This window comes from Molossus molossus, unplaced genomic scaffold (assembly GCF_014108415.1).
Source record: "Molossus molossus isolate mMolMol1 unplaced genomic scaffold, mMolMol1.p scaffold_m16_p_16, whole genome shotgun sequence".
Lineage (NCBI taxonomy): Eukaryota > Metazoa > Chordata > Mammalia > Chiroptera > Molossidae > Molossus > Molossus molossus.
In genome coordinates this window covers 39,860,540-39,873,947 of record NW_023425351.1, presented here as the reverse complement: position 1 = coordinate 39,873,947, position 13,408 = coordinate 39,860,540, and positions in this window count along the sequence as shown.

Here is a 13,408-nt window from a genome sequence, read left to right as displayed (position 1 = left end):
TGGTAAACATATATGCATCCAATAGAGGAATATATATATATATATATATATATATATATATATATATATATATATATATATATAAAATCTTGGTGGACATTAAGGGAGAGATCGACAGCAATACAGTCATGGTAGAGGAATTTACTACCCCACTGACATCACTGGATAGATTTTCCAGAAAAAAAATCAACAAGGAAACAGCAACCCTAGATGACACACTAGATCAGATGGATTTAATAGATATTTACAGAACATTTCATTCCAAAGCAGTAGAATATACATTCTTCTCAAGTACATATGGAACATTCTCAAAGGTAGACCACATGTTAGGACAAAAAAATAAGTCTTAATAAATTCATGAAGAGTGAAATCATATCAAGCATATTCTCGGATCACAATGGCATGAAACTAGAAGTCAATTACAATTAAAAAAAAAAAAAAACCTAAAAAACATTTAAACACATGGAGGCTAAATAGCATGTTATTAAACAATGGATGGGTTACCACTGAGATCAAGGAAGAAATAAAAAAATCACCTGGAACAAATTCACATGAACACACAACAACCCATAATCTATGGGACACAGCAAAAGCAGTCCTGAGAGGGAAGTTCACTGCATTATAGGCCTACTCCAAGAAACAAAAGAAATATCAAATAAACAAATTAACCCTACACCTAAAAGAACTAGAAAAAGAACCACAAGAAAAGCCCTGAGTAAGTAGAAAAAAGGAGATAGTAAAGATCAGATTAGAAATAAATAACATAGACAGTATAACAAACAAACAACAACAAAAACAATACAAAAGATCAATGAAACCAAGAGCTTGTTCTTTGCAACAATAAACAAGATTGCTGAACCTTTAGCCAGACTCATCAAGAAACAGAGAGGACTCAAAGAAATAAATTAGAAAAGAAAAGGTGAAATAATAACTGACAGCACAAAAATGCAAAGGTTTGTTTGAAAATACTATGAACAACTATATGCCAACAAAATGGACAACCTGGGTGAACCAGACAAATTCCTAGAAATATACAAAATTCTAAACCTCAATTAGAAAGAATCAGAAAACCTGAATATGTTGATAACAAAATTAAAGAAGTAATTTAAAAAACTCCCAGCAAACAAAAGTGCTGGACCGAACAGCTTTACAGGAAAATTTTACCAAACATATAAAGAAGAATTATCATTTACCCTTGTTGAACTATTCTAAAAAACTCAAGAGGAGGAAAGACTTCCAAGTTCTTTTTATGAAGCCAGCATTTTCCTAATTCCAAAACCAGATAAAGTTACTACAAAGAAAGAAAATCAAGGCCAATATTCCTGATGAACACAGATGCTAAAATTCTCAACAAAATATTAGCAAATCAGATCCAGCAATACATTGAAAAGATCACACAGCATGGCCAAGTGAGATTTATTCTAGGGATGCAAGGTTGGTACAATATACACAAATCAATAACTGTGATACATCACATAAGCAAAATGAAAGATAAACACCACACGATCAGCCCTGGCCGGTTTGGCTCAGCGGTTAGAGCATCCACCTGCGGTCCGGAGAGACCCGGGTTCGGTTCCCGCTAATCGGTTGCAGTTTGTCCACGGCCCTGGTTGGTCGTGTGGGTGGCAGCCACTCGATGTGTCCCTTTCACATTGATGTTTCCCTCTCTCTCTCTTCCTCTCTCTCCCTCCCACTCTATCTGTGCAAAAAATGGAAAAATGTCCTCGGGTGAGGATAAAAAAAAAAAGAAACCACACGATCATACAATAGATGCAGAAAAAGCATTTGCTAAAATCCAGCACCCATTTATGATAAAAACTCTCAGCAAAGTGGGAATAGAGGGATCATACCTCAACATAATAAAGGCCATATATATCAAACCTACAACCAACATTATACTAAACGGTCAAAGACTAAAAGTGTTTCCCTTAAGATCAGGAACAAGACAGGGATGTCCACGTTCACTACTCTCACTCAGCACAGTACTGGAAGTTCCAGCCACAGCGATCAGACAAAAAGAAGAAAGAAAAGACATTCAATTTGGAAAGGAGGAAGTGAAACTAATTATTTGCAGATGACATGATATTGTACATAGAAAACCCTAAACACTCCACCAAAAAACTATTAAATTAATAAATGAATTTGACAAATCAGCAGGACACAAAATTAATATCCAGAAATCGGTGGCATATTTATACACCAATAATGAACTACCAGAAAGAGAAACTAAGAAAACAATCCCATTTACTATTGAAATGAAAAAAACAAACAAAAGAAAAGAAAAAAATAAGCTACCTAGGAATAAACTTTTTTTTTATTCTCACCAGAGGACATTTTTTGCATTTATCTTCAGATAGAGCGGGAGGGAGAGAGGGGGGAAGAGAGAGAGAAACATCGATGTGAGAGAGACACATCAACTGGTTGCCACTCACACAACCCCAACTGGGGCCAGGGACAAACTGCAATCAAGGTACATGCAGTACCTTAGCGGGAACCGATCCCGGGACTCTCTGGTCTGCAGGCCGACGCTCTAACTGCTAAGCCATACTGGCCAGGGCCCTAGGAATAAACTTAACCAAGGAGGTGAAAGACCTACACTTGGAAAACTACAGAACACTGAAAAAAAAAAAAAAAACCTAGAGAGAGATACAAGCAAGTGAAAGAATATACAGTGCTCATGGGTTAGAAGAATTAACATCATTAAAGTGCCCATAAGCAATTTGTAGATTCAATGCAATTCATATTAAAATACCAATGGCATATTTCTCAGATCTAGAACAAATATTTAAAAAAATTATATGGAACCAAAAAAACCCTGAATAGCCTCAGCAATCTTGAGAAAGTAGAACAAAGTTGGAGGGATCACAATACTGGATACTAAACTATATTACAAAGCCAATGTAATAAAAACAGCCTGATGCTGGCACAGGAACAGCGATATAGATCAGTGGAACAGAACAGAGAGCCCAGAAATCAACCCACATCTGTATGGTCAGTTAATACTTGATAAAGGACACAAGAGCATACAGTGCAGTAAAAATAGTTTCTTCAATAAATGGTGTTGGGAAAATTGGAGAAGTACCTGCAAAAAAATAAAATAAAATAAAATGAGACCACCAAATTATACCAAGAATAAATTCAAAATGGATAAGGTACTTAAATGTAAGTTATAAAACCATAAAAACCCCGGAAACAAACATAGGCAGTAAAATCTTAGACATCTCTCATAGCAATATTTTTGCTGATGTATTTCCTAGGGCAAGGGAAACAAAGAAGAAAAATAAGCAAATAAGACTACATCAAGTTAAAAAGCTTCTGTACAGCAAAAAAAAAAACCATCAACAGAATGAAAAGGGAACCCACTGTATGAGAGAACATGTTCGCCAATGATACATCTGATAAGGGATTAACCTCCAAAATAAAGAACTTATCTAACTCAATACCAGGAAGACAAACAATCCAAATAAAAAATGGGCAAAGGACCTGAACAGACATTTCTCCAAAGAGGACATACAAATGGTCAACAGACATAAGAAAAAATGTTCAATGTCACTAATCATCAGAGAGATACAAATGAAAACTTCAATGAGATATTACCTCTCACCTGCCAAAATGGATACCGTCAATAAATCTACAAACAAATACTGGTGAGGATGTGGAGTAACAGGAACCCTGGTGTATTGTTGGTGGAAATGCAGACTGGTGCAGCCACTGTGGAAAACTGTATGGAGCCTCCTCAAAACTTAACAATAGAATTATCTTTTGACCCAGCAATCCCACTTCTGAAATACTAGTCAGAAAGAATATGTGTACCATAGCCTATGTTCAAGTGCCCGTCAGCAGATGAGTGGATATAAAAGCTGTGGTACATTTACACAATGGAATACTATGTGGCTGTGAAAAAGAAGGAATTCTTACCCTTTGTGATGGCATGGATGGACCTGGAGATTATGATGCTAAATGAAATATGCCAGTCAGGGAAAGACAAGTACCATACGATCTCACTTATATGTGGAATCTGATGAAAAAAGTAAACTGACAAAATAGAACAAGAGCCTTGATACATGGAACAGACTGATGTCAGAGGGGAGAGGTTTTGGAGGCATCAGGTAAAAGAAGATGAAGAGATTAATCAAAGAACATATTTGCATAGCCCAGGACACAAACAATAAATTGATAAAGGCCAAGGCAGGGCAGGGGCTCAGTGGTGGTTGGCAAAGGGATGGAAATGGGGGACATATGTAATAGCTTCAACAACAACAACAATGATAGAACAGACATCTAATATAAACGGCATATACCTTGTTCCATATCTAGTTTTATGGTCAAAATACTAAAGTTGTGTTAATAGAAACACAGTCTCTATGCTTCAGGAGTTCACAGGAATATTCTTGTTGTTACTATTATCTTATTAGGTAATCATTACAAAAATTTCAGTTATTACTCCGCTTTACAGATGAGAAAAGTGAGGCTTCGAGAGGTTCAGTCACTTGCTGGGGAGGAGCAAGTGCTCATGCTCATCTGCTCAGCTGTTAGCTATTTAGGAAATTCCCACTGTCTGTCAGGCACTGTTTGAGGCCCCGAGAAACTACAAATAGTAGCAGAGATAAAGGAAGTTCCAAAATTGAGCTAAGCCTCCAAGACTTAAAGGCAAGCTACTCCTTCTAAGTTCTGCTTTTTATGACTTATTCCTTTCCTTTGAAAACCATGAAATTTCTGAAAGCTTAAATCCCCCTCTTCCATAACTACCAAGGAAGCAAGGAGAATAGCGTTAGGATTGAAGGTTGGGGAAAAAGGTCAACATTTGCAGCCCTGGGTTCTCTGTGCCATTTGGATGTTCAACATTACAAAGGGTGTAACACTAACCTTTCCAAGAAGCTCAAACTTATTAGGAATAAAATGTGTTTGGTCTAAAAATATAATTTAATAGTACTTATTCTATATTAATGTCATGTGTAACGGGAGGCAGAATTCATCAGATGTTACTGAGAATGATCACATGATTGGAAATTAGAACCTCTTGATGCAACTTTGTTTTTGAAAATTTGTATTTATATATTCTTTTCCCTCTGTTGATAGCTCTTAATCATGATAATTACTCAATAGCAGGAATGTGAAATGTTAGTATGCTCTCTCTCCTCAAAACAGTTAGAAAAACAGTATCTTGAGTGCAGGGAATCTTACAAGTTTAACAGGATCATTTACTCTTGACCAAGGACAATGGCTGAATGGTGTACATTCATGATGCAGAGATTTGGCTATCCACAGCTGCATGTGTGATTGACCCTCTTTGGAAGAGAGAATCTTGTGTCTCTATCCAAAAGACCTGATGATTTACTTGGGAAAACCCAGTGCCTTATATCTGCTAGTTGTGCCCTAAACTTAAAAAACAAAAAATTCTTCATTTGATCCCTACTTTTTCTTTTGTAAATTCTGGGAAATGATGGTTTCCAATTTGCTGAAAGAAAGGAACACTTGAACTGTTACATGTCTTCACTCCTTCCCTTTTATTTATTTTTTATTTTTTAAAATCTTTATTGTTGAATGTAGAATGTATTACAGATGTTCCACATTTTTCCCCCATTGACCCCCTCCTCCCTACTCCTGCCCCCCTCCTTCCTTTTCCCACACTATTGTCTGTGTCCATTGGTTATGCATGTAAGTTCTTTGGTTTATTTCTTCCCACCCCCCAACCCCTTTCCCTTTGAGGTTTGTCAGTCTAGCAATGAATTTGTATTTCTTAATCCCTTCACCTTTTTCACCTGTTCTCCCAACCCCCTCCCATCTGGCAACCAACAAAATGTTCTCTGTATCTATGAGAATGTTTCTGATCTACCTGTTCATTTTGTTTGTAGATTCCATTGTTGATAGATATGTATTCATTGCCATTTTGTTTGTTCATATTGTTTATATATTTTGTCATTTTCTTCAAAAAGACCTTTCATCATTTCATATAATAACGGTTTGGTGGTGATGAACTCCTTTAACTTTTTCTTGTCTGGGAAAGTCTTTATATGGTCATCGATTCTAAATGACAGCTTTGCAGGATAGAGAAATCTTGGTTGTAGGTTCTTGCTTTTCATCACTCTGAATATTTCTTGCCACTCCCTTCAGGCCTGCAAAGTTTCTTTTGAGAAATCAGCTGACAGCCTTATGGGAACTCCCTTGTAGGTAACTAGCTGCCTTTCTCTTGCTGTTTTTAAGATTCTCTCTTTGTCTTGAACCTTTTGCATTTTGATGATGATGTGTCTTGGTGTGGGCCTCTTGGGGTTCATCTTGTTTGGGACTCTCTGTGCTTCCTGGACTTGTATGTCTGTTTCCTTCACCAAGTTAGGAAAGTTTTCTACCATTATTGTTTCAAACAGGTTTTCAATTTCTTGTTCTCGCTCTTCTCCTTCTGGCACCCCCAAGATGCAAATGTTGGCACGCTTGAAGTTGTCCCAGAGGCTCCTTACACTATCCTCATTTTTTTTGGATTCTTTTTTCTTTTTGCTGTTCTATTTGGGCATTTTTTGCTTCCTTATATTCCAAATCGATGGTTTGCTTCTTGGATTTATGTACTCTAGTATTGAAGCTGTGTAAATTATTCTTTATTTCAGTTAATGCCTCCTTCAATTCTGACTGGTCCTTTTTTATGCTCTTGAGGCCCTCACTAAGTTCACTGAGGTTCTCACTGAGGTCATTGAGTATCCTTATAAGCAGTATTTTGGACTCAGCATCTGTTAGGTTGCTTATCTCCATTTCGCTTAGTTCTTTTATTGGGGTTTTGTTCTGTTCTTTCATTTGAGACCTGTTTCTTTGTCTCCTCATTTTGGCTGCCTCTCTGTGTTTGTTTCTGTGTATTACGTAATGAGCAGTATGGGGCTAGTTGAGACCAGATGATGCTTGTTTGAAAGAATTTAAGAAAAACCTGAAGCAGGATCCAAGACAGGCCAATCCTATGGTGAAGCAAGTGGCAACAGCTTGGGTGGGTCTGAAAGTTGGGCGGGGCGGGGCCTCAGGGAGTCACCAGGGTGGGGCTACCAGTGTGAGCCAGGTTGCTGGAGTCCCAGATATGGCAGCTGTCTGCCACCCCAAGGAAGGGCTCACCAAAGGAACAAAGGTCTCTGACAGCACTTCTGTCCCAGAGAAAGCTCCCTCTCCAGCCATCGCTCCAGTGCCAAACAGCTCAGTTCTTCCCTGTATGTCTCTGGCGCCCCTCGAGCTGCCTCCCCTCCAAGCTTAGAGGGAGAGAGTCCGATAAGTCTGTGCGCGGGCCCTTTAAGGAGCTGCCTGGGGCTCCAGCCACTTCGGCCTCCATGAGCCTCAGTTCCCGCTGGTTTTTCCAGCCAGAAGTTATGGGGATTCTCTTCCTGGCACTGGAACCCTGAGCGGGGCACCTGGTGTGGGACGGGGACCCCTCAGTCCTCAGGAAGGACCTTCCCAGCCAAGGTAGCCTCCTGATTTTTATCCGCCACACGTGGATGTGGGACGAGCCTCTTGCGCCTCTGCCCCTCCTACCAGTCTGGATGTGGCTGCTGCTTTAATCCCGTAGTGGTAGGACTTCCATTCAGCTTGATTTCAGGTGGTTTTGAATGATGGTTGTTCTGTAGTTTAGTTGTAACTTTGATGTGGTTGTGGGAGGACACGATACAGCCTTTACCTACGCCGCCATCTTGACCGGAAGTCTCCACTCCTTCCCTTTTAAATTAATATAGTCATCTACATTGGGGAATATTTACTTGTCCACTTTGAGATAGTCTTAAAAGTCTCAGAGGTTCAGTTTAACTTTTTTAAATACTCACTTGAGGATATTTTTCTATTGATTTTCAGATAGAATGGTTGGAAGGGAAGGAGGGAGAGAGAGAAACATCAGTGTGAGAGAGACACATCGATTGGTTGCCTCCCGCATGACCCCAACAAGGTCTGGGATAGAACCACAACCGAGGTACATGCCCTTGACCTGAATCAAACCCTCGACTCTTTGGTCCAGGGGCCAACGCTTTAACCACTGAGCCAAACTGAAGAGGGCCAGTTTAACTTTTAAATTTCCTTTATATTCGGTTTTATACCTAAAATCTCTGGTAAGTTGAGCAAACCATGAAATAATTAGTTTCTGAGTTATATATTATTTTTGTCATTACTAGTGGTTAATGTTTACTGGAAAGTGACAGCATTCAACTCATCTTAGAATATTTAAAGTTATTCAAGGCTCTTGGTTAGAGGGCTCATTTCACAGCTCACTTTAAAATTGCTGGCCAGAGTGAATGGACCACATTTATTCTGTAAGAATGATTGGTTTCAGATTAAACAAAACCGTATGTGTTCATTCCAGATTTCAACTTTTACTAAAACCTGACTATTGATATTTGTTCAGAACAAGTTGCCGTTGAGCAAGAACCTCTGCCATTGCAGGGAACATGTTGTTTTCCCAAATAAGAAGATAACCGTATCATTGAAAAACAATATTTTATATTCTAAGCTTTATTGGTATTGATTGGAAAATGGCTTTTTCGCCAGGACATTGGTAGGTATTGCTGCTTAGTTGGCAGTGAGAGTACCCCTGATTAGACTGTGGGCCAGCACAGTGGTTGAAGAAGAGCCCTCTGAGGCATGGTCTAAACAGCTACTATATGTATCTTAGAATTTCTCCAGATTATCCCAAATCTGTGAATTTCAGCCATTTGTGTAGCGGTGGGGTGCAGGTATAGGCAGATCTAGCTTCTTCACATTAGTGTCTCTCAGTTTCTTGGTGTGACCCAGGCTGTGGGAGGTCACCCTATGATCATGCTTCCTGGGTGTGTGCAGGTCCACCCTTGTTTTCTAGCAAGAAAGTAGCCGGCAACGTGTGTCTTCCCAGCAAGTTCAGCGTTTGATGAAGAGGTTCATTAGGACAGGCACTGCTCACTCTTGCTGGGATGTTGGTAGATTTTGTAGTTGATGGTAAGATTCGACTCTCTGCTAGTTATATGAGGTTATAGATAATGATGATGGTAATGTTGGTTACATGTCAGTCATTTTAACCATTAGAAATTAGAGATACATTTTTTTTTTTATCCTCACCTGAGGACATTTTTTGTTCAGATAGGGTGGGAGGGAGAGAGAGAAAGAGAGAGAAAGAGAGAGAAACATCCATGTGAAAAGGACACATCGAGTGGCTGCCACCCACACAACCCAACCAGGGCCAGGGACAACTGCAACTGAGGTAAATACCCTTAGCGGGAACTGAATCTGGGTCTCTCTGGACCACAGGCCAACGCTCTAACCACTGAGCGAAACTGGCCAGGGCTAGAGATACATTTTTGACAGTAATAGATGGTTATATCACTTAGGCCGTTGTTCAGATTTATTTAACAGAAACCCTCAGGTGAGCAGTATCTTTTTTTTTTTTTTTTAATCCTCACCCGAGGACTTTTTTCCATTTTTTGTACAGATAGAGTGGGAGGGAGAGAGAGGAAGAGAGAGAGAGGGAAACATCGATGTGAAAGGGACACATCAAGTGGCTGCCACCCACACGACCAACCAGGGCCGGGGACAAACTGCAACCGAGGTAGTACCCTTAGCGGAAACCGAACCCGGGTCTCTCCAGACCGCAGGCGGACGCTCCAACCGCTGAGCCAAACCGGCCAGGGCTGGTGAGCAGTATCTTCAATAAGAAAAGTTTTATTTTCAGATAAGAAAGAAAAAGTTTTGTTCTCACATAAAAAGAATGTTTTATTTAACAGAAACCCTCAGGATAAGAGTAGCTTAAATAAGAAAAGTGTTTTCATATTAAAACATTTTCACTGATAAGGAATTTAGGGCTTAATGAGGGTTTTACAATGTCTGCAGAGCCTGAGAGTCCTTCTGTCTTTCTGCTCCGCCATTCTAGTTCATTCAAAGTTACCTCATAGCCCAAGTTGGCAGCCGGAGTTCAGACATTGTATCCAAGGTGGAGGAAGGAGAAAGGAAACCAAAAAGTCCAAAAAGAGCTCTTCCCAGCAGGACCAGCTTCCTTTAAACAGCCTTCCCAGAAGTCTCAAACAACATTTCTCTTTATTTTTTCTCACTCCTGGGTTCAAGGAAAATTAGAAAACGTAGTCTTACTCCATATAGCATTTGGCCATTCTTCCATTAGTCAACAAGTAGCCTCTTAATACTATGGTGTTAAGGCATGGACTCAGTCTTATCACGTATACCTCCTCATCCCTGGGGGGTTCCAACCCAGAGAGTTCCTCGAAGAGTCCAGTTAGCTATGAGGGAAACCACAGTCTCTCAAGTGATAGTACAGAAACACAGGCTCTCCAGTAAAAGCTTGACTGGAGAACATAGCAGAGACTCAGAAGACAAAGGCCTTTGCTCCCTTCCTCCAGAACTGAAAATGTCTGGATCTAAAGGGCACACCAATCTGATTTAGCTACTTAATTGCAGGAATAAAGAAGGTTAGACTGAGGGAAGAGAGCAAGTGCATGTTATGGCAAATGACTGACTTTTATCAATCAGATTATGAACTCTTCCTCCTGTGGGAAGGAGCTGATAAGGGAAAGAGCATAAGGTGGAAGATCCCATCCTAACTAACTTTCCAATTGTAGGTGTTCGTACTGGGCTGTATGTGTTTCTAGACATAGATACTGACAGATGTATAAATAATTGTATTATTATATACACACAGATATGCTACATATCTTTATATGTTCCATTCTATACATAACGTAGTACCTAATCTCATAACTCAGAGCTCTGCAACTAATGGGCCTTGAAAGGATTACAAGTGTGTTGAGAAAGTGGGCCTGGGGCAGCCAACACCTTTAGCAGAGCACTTCTATCCAAGAGCTGACTCTTCTGTTTATCACAGTGTGTTTCACAAACAGTATCACTTGTTTGTATGCTCTGGCCCCTAAAATACTCGACAGCACTGATATAAATTAGTTTACTGTAGGCAAATGAAATTATGCTTTTATTGTCATTTACAAGTGATAAACAACAAGGGAAAGCTCAAGTGCATTGTAGGTGCTGGGCCATACTTATGGATTGAAATACATTGCTGAACTGGGCTTTTGATCAGTGGTCAATGGCTAGAGGTAAGAACTAGTCAGGCTAACCACAGTTGAGAACTGAAAACTCCTTAGCCTCCAAACCAAAGATCTTCAATAAGATAGATAAAAAGGCCAGCTACCCCAAGCAATTATAGTGTCGGTGATATTTGTGACTTTATGATAAAAAAAACAAAACACCAAAGCAATGTTTCACTATTTGGATGGTCCCAGTAGGGTTATGTGAAGTCCTATATATAATGCATATGCATTCAAATGGTGTCTTTTGCTGCATATCTAAAATATTTTACATTTTTCATTATTTAACACATTGACCTTTACTCTAAAGATGGTCGAAGTGGTAAATTTATATAAATGTTAAGTTGAGTTCCTTTCATGGGCCATGTCTTCAGTGCCCAATAACTTCATATGTTATTTTGCGCGCTAAAGGTAGATTACAGACAAATATTTCTTCCAAAAAGCATGCTCAACAAAACCTTCAGAAGCCAGTTCAGTCTCTATGGGTTTTGGGGTAGTGGATAGAGAGAAGAACCTTTCAGAGATCATGGCACCAAATTTACACAGCTTCTTGTGATAATGTGTGTTGCCTGAAGTGCGGACCATAGATATAGAAATAATATAGAAATACACACATACATATGTATACCTCTCTCACAGATTATTTTTCAAGCTTAACAGATGACCTGGTATGTAGAAAGTACTCAGTAATTATTAATTATTATTATATTATTCTTGGGCATAATTTTGAAAGCTACATTATTTTTTGACTGGTGATACAAATGATAGTTTAAATGAATCTCTAGTAAGGTAAATCATTCATTAAAGAGTTGGGAATATTTTTTGGGACATTCATCAGTTGCCAGGTGGTGTGCTTGGCACTAAGGATATAGTCTTAAATAGGAAAAGAGAAGACTTGCTAAAATCATTACAGCACAATATGGTAAGCATTATTAGAGATTTAAATAACACTAAAGAATAACACACTAAAGAAGAAGTAGATCTCCTTCATACAAAAGTGGCATTTTGTTTAAGTTATTATTATTTTTTTACCTAAGAAAACAAATGATTTAATATTTTTATCTCATTCTTTTTGTTTTAAATTATTATTTTTTCTTTTTTTTCTAATTTTTAAATTTTTTTTTTGTTACAGATGTTTCTCCTTTTTTACTCCATTGACACCCTTCCCCCACCCCCATCCTCGGCTTTGTTGTCCATGTCCATTGGTTATGCATACATGCATATAAGTTCTGTGGTTTATCTCTTCCCACTCCCCACCACCCCCTCTTCTGAGGGATGTCAGTCTGTGCCCTACTTCCATGTTTCTGGGTCTACCGTATTCCTCAGACTGTTATGTTCATTATATTCCATATATAAGTGAGATCATGTGGTATTTGTCTTTTTCTGCTTGGCTTATTTCACTTAGGATAATACTTTCCAGGTCCCTCCATGTCGTCTCAAAGGATAAGAGATCTTTCTTTCTTACAGCTGTATAGTACTCCATTGTGTATATGTACCACAGCTTTATTATCCATTCGTCTACTGATGGACACTTGGGCTGTTTCCAGATCTTAGCTATTGTAAATAGTGCTGCTATGAACATGGGGGTACATATATTCTTCCTGATCAGTGTTTCAGGCTTCTTTGGGTATATTCCTAGAAGCGGGATCACTGGGTCAAATGGAAGTTCAATTTTTAATTGTTTGAGGTAACCATATTGTTTTCCATAGTGGCTGCACCAGTCTGCATTCCCACCAGCAGTGTACTAGAGTCCCCTTGCCAATGATATATTAGATAAGGGGTTAATTTCCAATATATATAGAGTGCTCATACAACTCAACAAAAGGAAGACAAAGAACCCAATTAAAAAATGGGCAGAGGAGCTGAATAGACAACTCTCCAAATAGGACATACAAATGACCAAGAGACATATGAAGAAATGCTCAACATCACTAATCATCAGAGAGATGCAAATTAAAACAACAATGAGGTATCACCTCACACCTGTCAGAATGGCTGCCATCAACAAATCATCAAACAACAAGTGTTGGCGAGGGTGTGGAGAAAAGGGGAATCTCATTCTTTTTTAATTTTTATTTCTCCCTTGAGTATTTTTAAAAAATTATTTTCCTTTATTGTTTTTTGTTTTTTTTTTCCAGAGACAGAGGAAGGGAGAGGGAAAGAGAGACAGAAACATTGATGAGAGAGAACATCGATTGGCTGCCTCCTGCATGCCCCCCACTGGGGATTGGGCCCACACCCTGGGCATGTGTCCTGATCGGGAATCGAACCATCAACCTCTTGGTGCATGGGTTGATGCTCAACCACTGAGCCATACCAGCTGGACTCTCCTTTGAGTTTTTAAAAACCCATCCACCTTGATTATTAATCTCTCACAT